Source organism: Thermobia domestica, chromosome 17 (genome assembly GCF_964235325.1).
Source record: "Thermobia domestica chromosome 17, izTheDome1.hap1.1, whole genome shotgun sequence".
NCBI lineage: Eukaryota > Metazoa > Arthropoda > Insecta > Zygentoma > Lepismatidae > Thermobia > Thermobia domestica.
In genome coordinates, this window is record NC_137470.1 from 164845958 (window position 1) to 164867012 (window position 21055).

Here is a 21055-nt window from a genome sequence, read left to right on the forward strand (position 1 = left end):
ATCTGCTTCCTTTATCTCCTATGTTGCAGTGCTTTGTCATTTGCGATATTTCTTTCGATTTTGTGACGTCACTGTTGACTCATGTTATTTTAGCAGATGCTTAACACCTCTTGTTTCTTCCGTTGAGTTTTAAAAATACATTGCCCTTTCTTTTCACCGGTTCCCAACCTTATCGATGTTGCGTCAAACCTGAACATACATATTCCACTATCAATGTGTATGAAGAACAAATTTAAAAGCATCGATTCCCGGCGGGAGCTCATGTGGTTGGGATTCCACGTTAATCAGTAGATTCACGTCTCATATAGCCTCGCTTCTGAATAGGATTGCCAACTGTGGAAAATAAAAGAAGCCGGCACCCCTTCAAAATTCCCTATGATATAAGCCTAAGTGTGAAGTATTTCTGTTCGCACCCATTCATGAGAAGGAAATGTACTATTATCGTAAACAAAGTGCATTTAGCACCTGTATTCTGCATATCCTTAGTACATTCACTAATAAGCTTTACAAATAATTATGGTATAAATGAAAAATTGAAATCGTCATTGATCATTTTACTGTATTTACCAGTAACTGCCACTTCTATAAAATTTTCAAAACAGATGAACAAAATTATATTAATCCTTACGTGGCAATTTCGGATTTGGAAAATGAAATTTATTCTATATACTTATACTTCAACTACAGAAAACTGCATTAAGAGTCTTCATCCCGGCGAAATTAAAATACCGCTAATTTTACAGTAATTATGTGATATCTTCAAATAGATAAAGGATGATCGAAATGTGAAACAAGAGCACCCTAGACAATAATATTTTACATGAGATACCGTTATCACGACTCACTTATCTGCTTTCGACTTTGAGCCATTTTGAAAATCGGCATTTATTTTCGCGTTTCTAAACAGCTGAAAACAGAAAGCCACTAGGTGACTTGTGATAAAGGTACCTCACGCAAAATAATATTGTCTAGGGCGCTCTTGTTCCATATTTCAATTATCTTTTATCTATTTGAAGATATCAGATAATTACTGTAAAATTAGCGGTATTTTAATTTCGCCGTGATGAAGACTCTTAAGAAGTCCTTTTTTACTCATCTAATCAGATGAACAAAATGTATTAATCATTGATAGATGGTGAAAGATGACAGTTTTGGATCTACAGAATGAAAGTTACTTTTCAAATCTATCCTACGAACTAGATATGAAATTGCTTCGAACTAGATACAAATTTGAAAAAAAAAACGGTCATAAAGGGGCTGGTAAGAAGTTTGTATCGGTCACCGGCTTTACTCAAAATAACAGCAATATTTCCGGCCAGGCCGGTCAAAAACCGGCCAGTTGGCAACCCTACTTCTGAACGAGACGTTAAGTCTTCATCCCGGCGAAATTAAAATACCGCTAATTTTACAGTAATTATGTGATGTCTTCAAATAGATAAAAGATAATTGAAATATGGAACAAGAGCGCCCTAGACAATATTATTTTGCGTGAGGTACCGTTATCACAAGTCACCTAGTGGCTTTCCGTTTTCAGATGTTTAGAAACGCGAAAATAAGTGCCGATTTTCACAATGGCTTGAAATCAAAAGCAGATAAGTGAGTTGTGATAACGGTTTCTTATGTAAAATAATATTGTCTAGGGTGCTCTTGTTCCACATTTCGATTATCTTTTATCTATTCGAAGATATCACATAATTACTGTAAAATTAGCGGTATTTTAATTTCGCCGGGATGAAGACAAACTCAACTCAAATCTAAAAGCAATTAGAAGTACATTACGTTAATCTAGGCGTGCATCCAGAATATTTTGTTGGGAGTGATACAAGCTCTGAAGGAGGGTCCAGTACTACAAGCCATTACGTCTATGTAGTATCAAACGGGTATTATTTTACACCTTGGTTGATTTGGAGTTAACGTCCCTTTCAGCAGCGAGGATATATGAGACGGGACCTATTGATTAACGTGGAGTCCGAACCACATGAGCTCTTTATAAGAGAAAGAGCACAGATTGAAGTGTAAGATCAAATTTTCATGCTACATCAATAATTTCCCTGTTAAACAAATAGAGTTTCATTGAGAAAGTGTACAAATGTATGTTGAGTGAGGGAGTTTAAGGGGGATCTGGAACCGGTAGTTCTCACTTTGTGTGCACCTCTATGATAACCTGTCCGGAAACTCCATTTTAGCCCACGTGTCGTGGGTTTGACTCCTTGGATTGCGACTAAGACTTTCAGTAACATAGTAAGACAATAGAGGATGTTATTTTATTAACTGTTGAACTCGCTAACGCTGTTGCCTTTGGTGCAAGCGGTCCCGGGTTCGATTCTCGGTGGGGGACACTCGGTTGAAACAAAGTAAAAGCTTTTCCAGAGCAGCAGTCCTAAGTCAGGTTTTCCTGGGTTTTCCTCAGATACAGCAGGCAAATACCGGGATGATATCTAACATATAAGTCCCAGGCCTCTTCTTTCCCTTTCCAGGGATAGTGTGCTCACCGAGGGACGTTATCCCTCATACGTGATGCGCTAACATGTCCATAGGTGCCGAAATCCCAGAAGCCTAATTCCTAATCCTAATCCGGTATTAGCTTTTTGAGATTTACATTCCGATATTTTGTTATTTAAGCTAAAGGAGACGAAGAAGCTCGGAGTCTCAGTGGTAGAGCACGTACTTTGGGTGTTAGGGGTCTCTGATTCGATCCTTGTCCAACTGAGTGTAGGAATGCGGACGAGACAATATTTATGGCTGTCTCGTCTCGAAAATGTGCTGTAAAAGTGATGTCTCGACTCGAAAAATGTATATTTCTCTATTGAAAGAGCAGTGTCTCGACTTGAATTTTTTCAGGAAAATCCTGTCTCGACTCGTCTCGTGCGCATCCCTAACTGAGTGTGTGCTGGACCAAATTTTGTCCGTGGGTTTTCACGAGATTCTCCCGTTTTCTCCCACATTATTATTCTACCAATTCTTCCATCGTCATTCACTTGCCTCAATCATAGTCTTCCTTAGCCAAAAGGACATAATCGTAGGACGTTAAACTGAAAGATTTCATTTCATTTAATCTGTATGTGTGTCCGTTCGTCCGGAAAACAAAACATCTCAAAAACCACTTGATGGATTACCATCAATTTTGGCCACGGTGTAGATGGTTAAACGCCAGGAAGAGTTCGTTGGTGGAGGTGATTCATCTACCGGAAATTGTAAAAATCACTCATTTCCGGTTTTAACGTTGAACGCTATAATGCGGAAACGATAATTGATAGCAAAAACTGGCTTTAAAGTTTCGAAAACTCAGCCAAATGTGAACCGAATTGTGGCCTAGTTTATGAAAGTGCCGGGTTATCGGGAATAGGGTTTGAAAAGAATAAGTACGAGTGTTTCCTCAAAAAATACACTACTGTACTTGTATGTGTTGGTTACTTGAGAATACAACCAGGGGTGGACTGGCCATAATCAAGTACCGGCCCGATGGCCGCTGCGCCCTCCTTACATCAGTGCCTTTGCGCCCTCCTCGGGAGGGGCTAAGACCCATCTTAGCCTCGGGAAGGCGCACAGTTTCCTCTCTGAACATATTTAAAAAAAAACAACAACAAAGCTATATACATAATTATTTTATAAATTCGCTAGCCTTTGGCCAGCTAGGGCTCCACCCCAGACCACGGTATTTGCTCGGCCTGCGGCCTCGCTCTTTCTGTTTTCGGCGTGGGAATGCTATTAATGATATTAGATTTACCCCTAAATATATAGATCTGACTCTAATATCGGTTATTTTGGACGATTTTTACATATCACCCTTACCAACTCCACGCTTCGCCCCAAATCCCAGTATTTGCTCGGCCTACGGCCTCGCTTCTTCTGTTTTTGGCTTTGGGAATATCATTATAATGATCTTAGGGACCCTGAAATTTATAGATTTGACTCTAATATCGGTCATTTTGGATCATTTTTATATATCAACCCTCTCACCCCCACTGCTCCGCCCCCAGATCCAGTCTTTACTCGGCCAACGGCCTTGCCCTCTGGCCGAGTTTGGGTGTTTATATATCTTTCTTTGTGCTTCTCCAGGAAATTCAGATATTTTTGAAAGAATCCCAGAAACGACTTGAGGTGTACTTGGAACAAAACCCAAGCGTCCGTCTTGAAGCTTTTGGGACAACTCAATGGAGAAGTAAAAGCAACGCTGGTGTAAAAATATTTGGACACTTTCATTACTGGGCACCCGACTCAAAGGATGCCAGACCAAGAAAATCAAAACCAGTATATGTGGAACTCGTAGCAGCTTTAAGTGTGATTGGCAATTCGCAAGAATTCAATTCCAAAGTCAGACATAATGCAATGTCTCTCATTCAAAAGTTGTGCTCCTTTGAGACTATCATTGTGGCTATGATGTTTTTATTGATTTTTCAGCATACCACACCTTTATCAGACTACTTGCAAACAAAAAACTTAGACTATGTCCAAGCATGGCGCCTGATATCCTCAACTCAAGATAAGTTGAAAGAAGCTAGGGACCAGTTTGACAAAGTCTACAAAGTAGCAGAACACTTTGCAACAGAAATGTCAAATAGTATTGAAGGACTCATTTCAGATGTTCCTAGTCTAGAACAAGTTATTATAGAAACAGAATTGCCTGAGGTAAGATGTAGAAAAAGAAAGAAATGGCAGGGGAATCAGCTTCTGATGAAGTAATTGAAGACAGTAAATACAGATTTTAAGTAACCGTTTTCAACTGTGTTCTAGACCAAATTTCTAACAGCATGCAGGAACGACTTGCTGAAAATCAAAGCTTATACTTAGATTTAGAGTGTTTTGATCCTAAGAAGTTCAAGGGCTTAAGTCTGGCTTCGTTGTCACTCAAAATAATCACTGAATTAATTCCTGATTGTAAAGAGGGAAAACCTAAAGAAGAGCTTCTTTCGTTTTCATCAATATGGGAAGAGTTTTCAAATCCCCTTATGAAAACAAGAAAAGAATCAAGAAGCTTTTGAGGTTCGTACGATTGAAGATTTGATTGAAGAGGACAAGTTTTCTAAAGATTTCATGGAGGATGAGGAGGAATATTTGGGGCCGACTGACGATATTATGGATTTAAGGTCTATAACATGTGATGGAGTGAAGTGCAATTGTTGCTTTAAGTGCACCCTCGATGTGGTTCTGCAGTACAATATGTACTCAAGACTCTACACAGATTTATTCAAAGTTTATAAGTATCTCCTTACATTACCGGCAACACAAGCGTCCTGTGAGCGAGCATTTTTAAAGCTCAGATACATAAAAACAAGACTCCGTTCAAGACTTACAGACAGGGACGGCGCCAGAAACGTTTGATGGGGTGGGCGGAAAAAGGCGGACCTAGTTGCTGGGTGGGCGGACAATGAAAATAAGAACTGGGCAATGTAGACATTTTTTTGGCAATAATTAAGTTTCAATCTTTAAACTCTTTAGTTAGCTAAGGCTCATACCGAAATAGGGGAGGGACAAGGAGGTGGAAAACAAATGTCTTGACCTTATAGAAGATACAATTCTGGCATTTGCCTGGTGGGACTGAAGAAATGCAGAATTTAGAATGGGCTGCGGGAGTTCGTGGCTATATGCTCGACCTACCGAATTCCGCGTAACAGACACACTACCTCTACTTCTAGTTTTTCAAAACAATAATAACGGTGTGTACTGTGTAGTCGATGAAGTTCAAGACAGCTTTACCTCTTCTCCGTCCAATAGGGATGCGCACGAGACAAGATTTGTGGTTGTCTCGTCTCGAAAATGTGCTGTAAAAGTAATGTCTCGACTCGAAAACTGTATATTTCACTATTGGAAGAGGCGTGTCTCGACTCGAATTTTGTCAGGAAAATCCTGTCTCGACTCGACTCGTGCGCATCCCTACCCTCCAAGAATGCATAGAAATAAAAGAAGGTTCAAACAACACAGACTAACAGATAATATTCTACCTTTCGTTAATATCATAAAATACACAATAAGTAAGTAAAGTAAAACAACAATAAAATAGGCTATTGCAAACATTTTTTATCTTTGAAACTATGTATCCAGGAGGGTCGAGGGAGGCCACCCCCCTAAATTTTTACTGGCCCCCTCTAAAATTTTCACAGGCTTGCAAATGAACTATAATGTGGTGATGTACTATAATATTTTTGGATCGGGCCCCCCTAACTTTCACCGGGCTGGCTACGAGCCTGTGAAGGGCTGATTACATGGTACGAACAAGCTTACAATAAACTTTTATACCTGCACTTTAATGGAGTACATTGCGTTGATTGTTATGTCCAACATCGAATAATTTTATCACATTCTCTACATTCTCTATATTCATTACAAGTTTTATTTCTACTGAAAGGAAACAAAGATCGCTTAGGCGACTGTTTGCCATACGATTTCTTACACTCTGTAAAGACACTTGCTCGGATATCATCATCATAGGTATTCTGCCTTTATTGGCAGGTCACTTGCCGCAGCTGAGAAGCTTCCATGCTCCACGATCCTCCGCTAACCTTTTCGTCTTCGCGTATGATCTTTCTGTTTTTATATCATCCATTAATTGTAGTCTCTTTCGCCCCCTCCCTCTCTTTCCCGCCACCATACCCTCTAGGACGTCCCTCATGATACAATCTCTTCTTAGGCAATGTCCCAACCAGTTTCTCTTCCTCTTCCTAATAATATCTAAAAGTGTTCTTTTCTCACCCACCATTTCTAACACACTCTCATTCGTTTTCCGCTCGACCCAACTAACTCTTTCCATTCTTCTCCACACCCACATTTCGAAGGCTTCCAGTCGATTTTCGTCACCCTTACGCAATGTCCACGTTTCCGCCCCATACAGCACAACACTCCACACGAAGCATTTTATGAGTCTTTTTCTCAACGCTGCACGACAAGAATACTGCCACTTGACACTGTCCAAACATTGAGAAATCAAAGAATAATCACAAAATACTATTTACCTGGACCTACACATCTCAAATTCAAAGCAGAATTCTTCCTACAATAACTTGCGAGGTGCTCTCACTGCCATCGGAAGAGAATATTACTACTACATAAAAAATTAGCAAGCGCCGTTGTACACCACAAGTATCACATCCCACTGTTCGTTTCCTTCTATTTCTTTTCTAGCGGGTTGCAACTATGGTTTTCTGTATCAGTTACCCAGTAACCTTGAGAATTGAGGTGTGTCTTTTTTTTTTTTATTTATTTACAGAGTGTAGATATGTTTTAACCCGTCTAAGACACGAGAAAGAACGTTCACATGGTGAACTAGATACAGGAATGGTGACAGCAATTACGGCTAATTTTGAATTTCATGAAAAGCAATTTTGAAACGATCCATCACTTCAATAAATTGAGAAACGGAGGTAATTTTGCATTGCTTTTCCTCCTATAACGTTTCAAAACTTTTGGGAGAAGTTTCATTTCCACCTCTACACTATCGATATCACATCCATAATGACACGTACAAGTGGTTCAATTTTCTCAAATGAGAGGAAATGTTCCCTTTTAGGGTGAAGACTGCTTATTCCAGTGTAAATTGGCGTTCAGCTGTATCTGGAATTATGTTTGTAAATAAAATCATGGTTCATTGCAGAGTTAAACAGGGTCTTAGAACCTATTACATTACAATCAATAGTAATACCTATTGCTTTTGGTGTCACTTTCATCATTTTACTTCTGTTGGGGTGGGCGGATGGGTGGGCAAGGCCATTCATCGGGTGAGCGGTTGCCCACCCCCGCCCACCCTTAGTGCCGTCCCTGCTTACAGATGAACTTCTGGAATCATTGTTCTTGATGAACTCAGAATGAGACATTCTGACCAAAATAGACAACAATCTTATTATTGACAAAATGTATGAGAAAAGCAGGGAGATGCGAAGGCTCCTTCAAGCATAAAGCAGTGACTTTACTTTCATTTTCCAGTTTTGTTTTTGAATTTCTTTTTTCGTTAGGTAGGTATATAATTCTAAATTTACTTTTGTTAATTTGCAGTAAATGTTTCATGTATACTTTTTATCAACGGTTTTAAAAATAGATGAAAAATAAGTTAATGTTATGATGAACACAGCTTTAAAAGGACAGAAGTATGAAAAAGCATAAGCCCCAAACTTAACTTAAATCTTCAGTTATAATTAGGCTGTTAACAAATGTAGCCGAAGAATTTAAACAACTGGTGTGATTTTTGTAGTCTCAGTTCAAGTGTGCAGATTTATATAGGCCTAATATATTTAGTACTCAAAGTCCCTTTGTTTGTTTATGAAAATATTGAATTTGTATAATTCTATCGTGATTAACTGCAATAGCTACTTAATCTTTTGTTGTTTTTTGTGTACTAATTTTCCGGTGGAAGCCCCCCGGCACTTCTTTTTAATAGGAGGATACAAGGATATTCGATACAAGCGAAAGCCTCGGATAGACGGCGCCCTCCCAGAGTATGACCGCGCCCTTTTTACATAGCCAGTCCACCCCTGAATACAACAGAGAATAAACTGCCCAAATAACCTTAAACAAAGGAAAAGTACGTACTTTATGAAGGCATAGAGCCTTTACTATACATTAAAACGAAAATTAATGAATACACGCTGTACAGTAATTTACCAGATGGGACAATCTCAGAAAAATGCTTTATGAAAAATACTTCTTTTGCCCTGCCAGGATGTGTCAGAGTTATCCGGACTGCCGAGTTATCGAGTGCCGAGTTTTAGTGACTCTAGTGTACGGAGTCTATATAGGTTATGTTGTTTTCTAAAACACTAAAGGGCACTCAACGTCACATCACCTGTGTTGCAAACAAGAAAAGCTGATCGCTTTCTCACTAGTATAAATGTTTCAATTACAATACTGAAGGAAAAAAAACATTATTTCGAACAAATATTATAGACTAGCATATACTACCCGCTTCGCTGGGTTGAAATGAAAATTTAAATCCACAACTCCATATCTCATGTGTCTAGTACCCGTGAAATATGATGCTTTCGTTTTTAATGGCATCGATTTAAGCAGCATCGGAAAGATCATTGATCATTTCGGCGAACCCCAAAACCATGGATTCGACACTAATATTGGTCATTTTCGATCATTATATATATCAGGGTTGAAAAAAACATTTAAAAAAAACGTTCTTTATGTTTAAAACATGTTTTTTATATTTAAAACGTTTTTAACGTTTAAAACAAAGTACTATATTTTACACAAAAATTACATATTTAAAATGTTTATTTTCTTTAAAACAATAATCTAAATAGGCATATATATTACATTTTTACACTCTTAGGTACTGCTTGCCATCTATATACCTATTCAACCGCTAGATCAAATTTCGGGAACTTCCCTAATCTCGATCCGCCCAAATGTTCAATTCCGGAGAACGAAATCGGGATTTTTCCCTATCTCCGTTCACAGAATATGTAGTTTAGTTTCTTTGTGTTACGTTCTACTGGTCGTCTGTACTCTTAATCTTTAAACGCCAATTGACGCAAGTACTGCTCAATGGCTCAGTCTTAAACCTCAAATTAAGGCTGGAAGATGGTTTTGGTACCAATTTATTCCTGAAATATGCAGCTTTGCTGGTGTGCATATTATGTATGTGGGAGGAGGGTAAATATCGTGTTTTTTGTTTTGTTTTGTTTTTTCAACAGTTTTTGGGGGGCCATTCCCCCTCTTGGGGGATAGATTCATAAATATTGTTACGTGAAGCAATGAAGTAGGTTACTACATGGTAATATCGTGTATTTGTACTTCTTGCTTATATGGGGGAGGGGGAGAGGGGCAAAGTTAGCCAATTTTTGGAGTTTAAGTTTTTTGACGTAAATTACATTTATTTTTACAACAAACATCAATAGCTCAGTCCTTAATTAAGCTAGAAAGATGATTTGCTACCAAAGTATTTTTGAGGGATAAAGGTTTCCGTCAGTTGCATTTTATGTATATAGGGGATACGTATGTACGGCCGAGAGAGGGAGGATGAAGTTTTTTGCCATCAAATTTTTTTCATCAGGTTTTGGCGGGTCTTCCTCCCCCCTTTGTGGTACATCCATAAAAATTGGTATGTGAAGCAATGAAATAGTCCCCTACATGATAGTAACCTGTATGTGTACTTGTTGTTTATAGAGGAAGAGGGGGTCAAATTTGGTTAATTTACATTTATTTTCGGGACGGTCCCATATAACACAAGATATATATATTTCACTGAAGTATTCTAGAAGCATAATTCTTGTTCATATACACGATGTGTGCTGCAAAAATTATTTGCATATGGACATGGTACTATAGTGGGGGAGGGGAGAGAATGTCTAATTCAATGAATGTTTTTCTGCGCATATTTTTTAAAAATATTTCCTACATAAAACGAATTCATTACGTAATGGCACCAATGGCTACCATTTCTTATATTATTGTCACAAGTAAGTCGCCTACACATTAGCATCATTTTGTCAGTGTAGGGTGGCTGCAAGGGTTGCCAGGGCCCCGCAAAGTCAATATTTTTATATTTTTAATGATTTTTTATGTCTGTTCTTTTTCTACGAATACGGTGGGAATTTCACGAATGTTACCTCGTTGGAATTTGTGGTCTATAAGCTTTCCAATGGTGTATAACTCATGACTCTGTGATAATTAGGGGGATCACCAGAGCCCCGAACGTGAGAATCTATCATTTTGTTAAAATCCCTGGCGGGTGTCTAGAGTTAATTGTGTTGTTATGCCGTAGACACTAATCATTATTAGCTACCCATGTTGCAGATAGAGATGTATCTTGAAAACTGTTTAGTTAAAATGTCATTTGCTCCTTGTAGGCTGGTCACTGCTCTTTTCTATGAGTTGTATTGTATTTGTCAGAGCATTTCTTCTAGCTTATGACGTGAGAACTGTCATTATTAAATGATAGTGATCAAAAAATACCCAAGTTTTGAATTTGTGAATTTGGATCTTAGAATAGTGATAAGTGTGTTTAGCCTCAGTTATTCTTGGAAATTAAGAAATGTTCAAATACTTCACTTGATTTTTGTTGGTTTAGCTATACGCACACTGATGTGCAGAAGTTCGTTCTGTAATTGCTGTTATAATAAGAATATAACTCTGCTTGCAATCTACTCCATGCACACATCCTGCGGAGGATGGGTTGTTTGTTACAAAATCAAATTAGCGTCTTCAATCTGATATTTTAGTTGTTTTAAACATGTCCAACCAGCATCGAAAAAAAAACGTTTAAAACAATTTGTTTAAAACGTTTAAAACAAACTGAATAAAACAACAGCCCTCGTTTTAAACATGTATTAAAAACTTGTTTTAAACATATATATATCCCCTCCCCCATGTTGCGAGCCATGGCATCGGAAGTGTCACCGTTATCCCAGCCACCCCCAAAAAATGTGGATTCAGCACGAATATCGCTCATTTTCGATCATGTTTAAATATCTTTTCCTCCGCCTCCCCCAAGTTGTGGGGCTGATTTTAAATTTAAAAAGGATCGGAAATGTTACTGTTAATGTGAATGATCCGGAAAACTATGGATTAGACATAATATTGGTCATTTTCGATGATGATGATGATGTTTATTATTATTATTATTATTATAATTATTATTATTATTATTATTATTATTATTATTATTATTATTATTATTATTATTATTATTATTATTATTATATAGCTTCCCTCCCCTCCTTCATGCTGCGGCACACGGCATCAGAATGTCACTGTAGATCTCAGATAATCCTAAAACTATGGATTCGACATTAATATTAGTCATTTTCCATCATTTTAAAATGTTTATCCCCCTTCCCTACGTTTACCCTCTCCCTTCCCAACTATCAGGACTGAACTTGGATTGAAACAGCATCAGATGTGTCACTGTTTCTCTCATCGACCCCGAAAACTATGGATTCAACACTAATATTGGTCATTTTTGATCATTTTTAAATTTCTCTCTCCCTCCCCTACGTTGCATTGTCAAACTGAGTAGCCTAAAGCAATCCCTGCCCCTAAACTCATGTATATTGAAAATTTGATTGCGATCGGTCAGGTGGTTCAAGAGTGATGAAGTCACAAAGCCAGTCATTTTAATTTTAACTTTTTTTTACATATATCTCCCTCTCCCCCCCCCCTAGGTTGGCTCGTCAAAGTGAAACGATAAAAAAACACCGAAGGCCAGATCCTCATATATGTTGAAAATTTGATCGAGATTGGTTGGGTGGTTCAAAATTATTAGTTTTTATTTATACGTCCCCTTTCCCCTCTCCTAAAATTTACCGTCAAAATGAAATTACAAATATGTTTCCAGAACCGAACCTCCTGTATCTTGAAAATTTTATTGAGATCGGTCGAATATTTAAAGAGTTATTAAGTTACAAAAATAGTAACTTTCAGTCTTATATGAATTGATTTTTATATATCTCCCCCTCATTCTCCTCCCCTACGTTGCTCCGTCAAATTTAAATCACAAAAACGTTCCCAGGCCTGAACCTCATCTATATTGAAAATTCCGTCAAGATCGGTCGTGTGGTTCACGAGTTATTAAGTTTTATTTATTTTTATACCCCCTCCCCCACCCCCTCGCCTTATTTCTACCATCAAAGTGAATAATCCAAAACCAGCCCAGCCTCGAACCTCAACCACGTTAAAAATTTGATCGAGATCGGTCGGGCGGTTCAGAGATTTAGTCACAAACATAATGATTTTCAATTTTATATATATAATACTTTACTAAAGGAAACGTTGAAAGAATGCGATTAGAAATAGGTAGTAAAGAGTAATTGTACAAATGCTTGAATTTCTAATTTCGTTCAAATAATGAAAACTAACATAAGAAATTCTTGTCGTAATATTGAAAACAAAAACAAAAAAGTAAATATTCAAAATGAAACAATGGATAAGTAACCTCTACACGAGAAAGAAATAAACAAGTAAAATACCCATAGTCATAAAAAGATTTCTATTATTTTGACTTCTTTTCTGTCTAGAATGACAACTAATTTCTACTTAAACAGTACGACTTGAAATGCCCGTTCTTCGCATGGGGAAAATAGCTTTAAGAAAGAATTTGAACCCGTTCTTCCCTTAAGATAGCATTTCCATGAAAGTGCAACGATAAAAATATATCCTTCCACCCCACCTCTCACCCCTTGTCACCTCTATGCTAATGGGACTGAACTTGAACTTAAACGACATTGGGAGTGTCACTATTCACCTCAACATCCCCCAAAACTATGAATTAGGTACTAATATAGTAATTTTCGATTATTTTTACATGTCAACGCCTCCAACTCCCTGTCTCACCCTCATGCCGATGGGGGATCAATAAGGACATAATGTACCGAGAGTGTCACTATTTTTCTCAGTGACACCGAAAACTATTGATTGGGTGCTAATATCGATTGTTTTCTATTATTTTCATGTGACCTTTCTACCCTCACCCTTTCTCAACTCCCATGATAATAATGTACGAAAAGCTTAACATAGACCATGGTCCACTCATGTACAGTCAGCGACAAAAGTTATTTCCGTTTAATAAAATTAGTTTTGTAAATAACTTCAGAATGGAAGGACAATTTGAGTACAGTTTTCAGTAAATTATAAAGAATGTAATTTTCTGTATGTTCCAGCCTTGAAACTCGGTGAAACCCTGTACGTTCCACCGTTGTTCGCAATTTGTTTTCAAACGGAAGGAACTTTTGTCGTTGACTGTAACAAAAATCAAATTTGATGCAGCGATCTAGGAGCAGCTGGCCGCCAAATATCGTTACATTAAAAAAAAAGTTTTATTGAAGATGTCCCCTGCTCCTATTAAAACGAAAATTTTCATAGATAGTGGGACAACTTTTCCCTTATTTTTTATTTAATAAGGGGCTTATATACTGTTTCATCTTTCCAATTTAACGAACTCATAAAATAAGGTATTTTACTATATATATGGTTAACTCTGTTTCATGGTTAACTCCTCCTACACCACTAGATCGATTTCATGATTGTTGATACAGGAGTGGACCCTGGGACATCTTAGGCTTTTATAGCAACAGTTTTACGGAAAGGCCTATCCCAAGTGAGGTAGAGGGGTTAATATATACCTCACTTGGGATAGGCCTTTCCGTAAAACTGTTACTATAAAAGCCTAAGATGTCCCAGGGTCCACTCCTGTATCAACAATCATGAAATCGATCTAGTGGTGTAGGAGGAGTTAACCATGAAACATTTTTACACTATAATTTTAAATAGATAGATAGATACATGACGTTTTAACTATGTCCAATGAACTGATTTAGAACTTTACGGGAAGGACACCGTGGCTCAGTGGAAAAGGGGGTGCATGAGGTTCTTGGTTCGATCCCCGATTAAGTAAATTTGTGCTGGACAACATCGTGTCCGTGTTTTTTTTCAAAATACTCCCATTTTTTCCGACATACTCATTCCACCAATTCTTCGATCATCATTCACTCGTATTACTCATACGTCTCCCTTAGCCTGACATGCATAACGTCGGACGTTAAACTCAAAGATTTGATTCTGATTTACAACTTTGATTGTGCAAAACTTAAGAACCAGAAGTCTGCATAATTTATTTCACACTGTGATATAACAGATCAAGTTCTACCAACATGACAAATTTGATATCGATTGAGTGAGTTATCTCTATGGGTATTTGTTTCCAAAAATGTACTGTAACTTAAAACTCAAGAACCCACCGAAAACATCTCTGCACTTCGTTCCCCCCATTCAATTCCTCTGTCCCTCTGTTTTCCCTCAAGAAATTAAAACTTGCATCGTCACTGTTGTCAGGTAATCATATTTGTTGTGTGATATGGAACAGCATAAGCGCCAACTACATAGGTGTTCCGGGGCTCAAGGAGGTTTTTAATTGGTACTGAGCACCCATTGAACTTTTTCGTTCGAATTAACTTCAAAATTACTCTTTCATACCACGAATAATAATAAAAAACATAGTGCATGACCCGAGGTTAAATTTCAGGTAGGAATCCATTGGTTGTGCTTTACACTCTTCATGTTTACAGCATATCAAGGATCGAGCGATGTAACATTACAACGATAATAATAATTCATATTTACAAGTGAATGTAATTTTGCATAATTATTTCTTGAAAGGAATTGGAGTTTCATGAAATTATTTTAAGGTTTTAAAAGTGCAAAATGCCTTTGCGTAAATTAAAAGACAGTTGAATCATTTTCTAGTTTCACTCAATTACCCTTAAATGTTCTAAAAGTTTGATTGTAATCATTATTATTTTAATAATTTTCTATCATCTTACTTTGGTCAATATTGCTGAACATGTTTGAAATTCACAAACAAAATCTTAATCTTTAGGAATTTTGTTGAACATAAAATTTAGTAATAGTGCTAAAATAAAACAAAAGTTTTTTAGGCATTGCAATTTAAAAGTATAGGGTTGTTCAAAAAGGGCGCCGGTCTTGCTACATCAAATTATGAACTTTATTTTTTTCAAAACACACTAACAAACACATGTTCATCATACATTCCGATTTCAGGTAATGAAGATCATACTGCAGAACTCTCTGTACTGAAGAACATCTATGCTCAATTCTTGAGAACGGCGAGGAACCGATTTAATTCTACTAACAGCCACACTGTAGAGACCTGCACGGGCCGAGCCCGGCCCGGTCCGCGGGCCGGGCTTGGGCGGGCCGACTCTGCTATTTCTTTGGGTCGGGCCGACTGTTATTTCTTTGGGCCGGGCCGGGCTTGGGCTGGCCGACACTGATTTCTCTTCAGGTCCGGCCGGGCTGGGGTCGATCAATTGCAATTCTTTAATAATTATTGACTTTCGTTAAACGATAATTGGAATAAAGCCAAACGTTGAAGAAGTGTGTCCGTGAAAATGTTACAAAGAATGCAATAGCTATTTACAGTTTGTGTTGCTTACCGGCTCCACTTTTACTATAGAGGATTGCAGGAATTATGCGGTAAATTGAGCTCTGACCTTAAACTTCACTGAACTCAAAATATAACAAGAAGGGGTGGGAATGTTTTGCCTGTCGCTAAACAATATTGCCGTCTTCACTTAATGCTAAAATCAATTAAGTTAGATTTTTGTTACAGGGAATGGAGTTTTTGTTCTGTCGATGACAGGCAGTTTTAGGAGGTAATGGTACCATTCGAGAGGCAAGCGTCAGGTTGTGAACCAGAGTTTAGAAAAGGTTTCTGAGGGTTAGGTCAAATTTAGTACTAAATTTTGAGAAAGATTGGGGCTCGAGCTATTTTTTTTAAATTATCGGGCCGGGGTCGGGCCAAATACTTTTAAAATTTATCGGGCCGGGCTTGGGCCAAGAATTTTAAAAAACTTATCGGGCCGGGCCGGGCTCGGGCCGAAAATCTCCAAAGCTTTTCGGGCCCGGGCTGGATTGGGCTCGGGCCGAAAAATTCGGCTCGTGCAGGTCTCTACCACACTGTCACGAACCACCGCAATGTTTTGCTCAGAACGACCACTACGACGACGCCCAGGACTTTTAATGTTCACCATTGAACTCGTTTCAATGAACTTTTTCATAAGTCTGCGAACTGTTGATTCATTCGGGCCTCATTTTGCCCTAGAACTGCGCGAAGTCGCCTGGCAGTTGCTGCATAACTTTCTCCGTCTTGATAAAAAGTTTTCACGATTAACGTTAGCACACGTTGCACTATAGTAAACTGCTCCATGGCTACACACAGACTGAAGAGAAATTCAGACTAAGATGACAATCGGAATGTTTGTGGGTAGAGCAACAATACAAAACTATGTCGACCACCGAGAAACAAAAATTTGCCAGACGATCCAAAAGTGGCGCGCTTTTTGAATAACCCTTCAATTTTACGGTTCATTTTATTTCAGCAGGTCTTCATGGTCTTTCTCGCCTCTCAGGAAGAATTTGGGAACCTGTGGTCTATTGCATCTATTAAATATATATATATACAGGGTGGCTCAAAAGTAGATATACACCCCTGCATTGATCAAGTACAGCACTCTAGTTTATGGGTTTATTTGCTTCGGCTCTTTCGAGCTTAAGATGTAAGTAAAACACATTTAGAACAAATAATAAAGAAACTAAGTCTACCTGAAAAATAACAATAAGAAATGATGTAAAAAGAAATGATCTGATCAGTACGGTACTGTATGTACGCTAATAAGAACCATTATCCAAAGTTTCTGGAATTGGAAATAGGGCCAATTGAAATTTGGCTTTTACGTGATTTTGGACATCCCTAGCTCTGAAACTATGCACTTTTCGCCATAGGTCCATATGAACTTTTTCTCTTATTTTGATGTGAGGAACCACCTCTTACAGTTTTTCGGTATAGTTCATTAGTACCCTGTGTTAGTGCCGAAGCCTGACTACCATTAAGAAAATTAAAAGTCGGCGCCTATGGGACAGAGAGCGTCTTACCCCATTTTGAATTATTGCATTTTCAGACCTTTATTTAATGTTGGGTCTAATTTTCCCCGTCTCAGTGATAATGAAATCAAATCTTTGAGTTTTACGTCCCACGTTTATGCCGGCTAGGTACCCCCTCTCAATGTCTATAACCAAATTCGCACTCTGTATCAAACTAACAAATGCAAGTAAGGAATCGAGGGACGAAAATGTTTAAGTTACGGAAATAAAGACTACCTTACCGTTCACAGTAATTGGAGGACACCATATACAAAAGAAAAAAAATATAATTAGAGGTAATGTTATAAGAAACGAGAAAGGCGTAGCAAATACTAGTATATCTAATGTAAAGAAGATATTAAGGGCGTTTGAATTCTATTTAACTCCAAAAAATTGTGTCTCCTCTCTGAGGAAGAACGTAGAATTATAAGAAAACAGTTTCCTATACGAAGATGCAAGAAAATTTGGAAAGTAAGTACAAGTGACATTTAAATAGAAACATTACAGAAATCTGGAGAGCACCGGTAATTTCTTTTTTGGTAGTGAAGGTACAACGGAACCACGAGATATGTATGATTTTCAGGAAAGTGATGATTTACAATTCACAACAAAAGAATTCTTAAACATTGTAGAAAGTAAAATGACAAAGACCCAAAAGAGAAAATCAGAGAGTAAATATGGAGATCGCATAGTTGTAACAAATGTGTCAGAATCAGAAAAGATTTTAAAATTGCTTATCGCTTTAATAAGAGCAAGTAGTCAAATTATGAGACAACACATGTCAATACCCTTACTTAAGAAGATACAAACTTAATTACGTAACAAGAGATTTAAAAACGCACGTTAAGGGCTTGTCAACTTTATACTTGGCCTAAATAAGTGTTGTCGTTTTAATGGAAGGTGATTATTTAGTGCATAATCGTCAATGCCCCAAAAGTTTTTTTTTTTTCAAATTCAGCTCAAAACAGTCACAAATTTTCCTTTATAAACAATTGTTATATAAAAATAACTAATTCTTCGGCCTATGGAACCAGGAAGCTCAATGCCGAAATCACAAAAGCTCTCCACTAGCTTCTGTCCTTGGCCAACTGCATTCAACATATGCTTTGTATTCCTATTTCTGCGAGATCCATTTTAATATTGTGCTTCCATCTGTACCTAGGTCTTCCTAATGGACGTTTTCCGATTGGATTTCTAGTCAAAACTTTGAAATCGTTCCTATTTTCTTCCATTCTGGCTACATGACCTGCCCACCTGAGCCTTTTAGACTTAATGACCCCTAACAATGTTTGGTAAACGGTATAAATTATGCAGTTCTCATTATGAAGTCTCCGTTATTCCCCATTCCTGTTGTTCTTATATCCAAATATTTGCTTCACAATTTTACTTTCAAATATTTCCAGTCAGCATTTTTCCTTCAAAGTAAGCGATCATGTTTCGCAACCATACAGCACAACAGGTACAATTATCGCTTTATGTATTTTAAGCTTGAAATTCATATTCGCGAATTCGCGAAGAGAAAAGACTTTGAACCGAATAATAACACGAATTTCCTGCTTGCAGTCGCTATTTAATTTCGTCGTTGATATACTTTCGGTCTGTGACGTTTGTTGACCCCTAGATATTTGAAAGTATTAAATAAAAATAATCAAAGTGAACCATGACTATACAAAATATATTTTTGGAAGAAAAGGTCAGTACCGGTCTTACAATGTATTGTAGATGAGTGTATATGAAATTCATGTACAAAGTTAAATGAAGAATACTTCATATATCGGTTAAAGATCTAGAAAAGTCGATTTTTCGCTTTTTGACTTTCCATGATCATCTTATTCAAGTACCACCTTTGCTTCTCATGTATTGGGTTCTACATTTAAAAATGTGTCTACAACATTAGTACTTATGAGTTCTCTGTTCAAACCGGGCTGGCTACCTTGATTAATTTTATAACTGACATTGCATTGGTTGCCCGTAAGTTCTAGTTATGGAACCTAACATAACACCAGTGTCAATTTGGTTGCCCGATAGCATTATCAAGTTCCTGAAAGTTATACATCTTATCATGTGTGTTTTACAGATTGACTAAATTCAAACTACGTGGCCAAGTATTACCTCGCACTAAGGAACAGATATAAAACAATTTTCGTTTATTTTTAAAAAATCACTTAATTTTTTTCTCCATTCGCGAAATATTTTATTGTGACCTTCAGATTTTTATTGTCCAGTTTACAAAATTAAAACTATAAACGGTCATTTTGGATGTTATGTGAGTTTAACAGTTCACAAAAGTTCATTATATACTTTTTCACGGTATTCCCCAACATAAAATTTTGGGAATGTGGTGACTCGATGGCAGAGTGTTCACCTCTGTTGCTTGGGGTCCCTGGTTCGATCCCAGGTCTCGTCAAGTTGGAGTTTCTTCCGTTCTCTCAGATTCTTCCGTTTCCTTCCTCTTTCTTCATTCCACCAATTTGTTCATTAACACCTTGTCTCCCTTAGCCTCCAAGACATAATCGTGAGACGTAAAACTGAATGATTTCGTTTCATTTTTCATCATGATGAGCTAATTAAAGAACTACGTGAATTCAGAAGTAGCGCAATCAGGTCTAGAAAGTCAGAAATGCCATTTTCTCAAAAAAAAAAAAAACAAGCTTATACTTTTCTTTCAATTTAATACATCAATACTTCATTAACCACCCTATACTGTAGTATAGTCATTTCTCTGGGAAGAATCCAAAACAAGGTTTACTTTTAGGGATTAATTCTTTTTGAATGATTACTCAAAACCGATTCAAGCGATTCTGTTCATACTTTATAAATAAATATTTCGTTTATAACCTGACAATATGACTGTTTTTTTTTTTTTTTTTTTTTTTTTTTTTTTTGTCGTGAAAATTTTCACTATTCGTGGCGTTTATTCCGAGCGATTTTCTCAGAAATGACTCAAGCTATTTTGTTCATATCTTGTAATTAAATAATTCGTTAGTGTCCTGATAATATGGCATAACTTATTTGTTCTGAAAATATGCTCAAGGGATAGTTTATTCCTGGAGGTAAATTTTCTTCTGGCTTTAAAAAAAAAAAAAAAAAGCAATTTTGTTCATACCAGGACTTCATAAATAAATAATTCATTACTATAGTACGCTGAACCACAACTGGCCTATGACCTTCAACGCTGCTCTCGCGTCAACCAACCCGATTGCCGCGACGTTGCCAGCGCAATGAAGTGGACAATTACTTCGGCCGGAACTAAGATAAAAATTTGACATTTCTGATGTAAAACACTAATCGAGAGTTGTAGAATATATTTTTCTGAGAATATTGGTGAAACAACCATGTTTCTAGCTTAATATTTTCGTAGTTTACAGTTGTTTCAATTTTGCTGTGATTTCTTATTGTGGTTATTATTTCATTATTAAAAATTAATTTTATCAATGAAAATTAGCTTAAAAAGATTAATTTTATGAATCCCTTCTAATTTTAAATTTCCATTGTGCAGAGCACTAGATCATTTCTAAACGGAATTTACAACTATAAATATCTAGTGTGTCCTGGTACTATTGTGCAAAACTGTTCGAGGACACTAACCTTAATAATTTTTATTATTATTATTATTATTATTATTATTATTATTATTATTATTATTATTATTATTATTATTATTATTATTATTATTATTATT

The 21055-nt window shown here is 37.1% G+C and overlaps 1 protein-coding gene across 9 annotated transcripts in view; it reads right to left on the reverse strand.

Moving 5' to 3' along the window:
• Positions 1 to 21055, reverse strand: part of LOC145674466 (clavesin-2-like) — a 396132-nt gene that overhangs the window by 94448 nt on the left and 280629 nt on the right. The window lies entirely within an intron of this gene.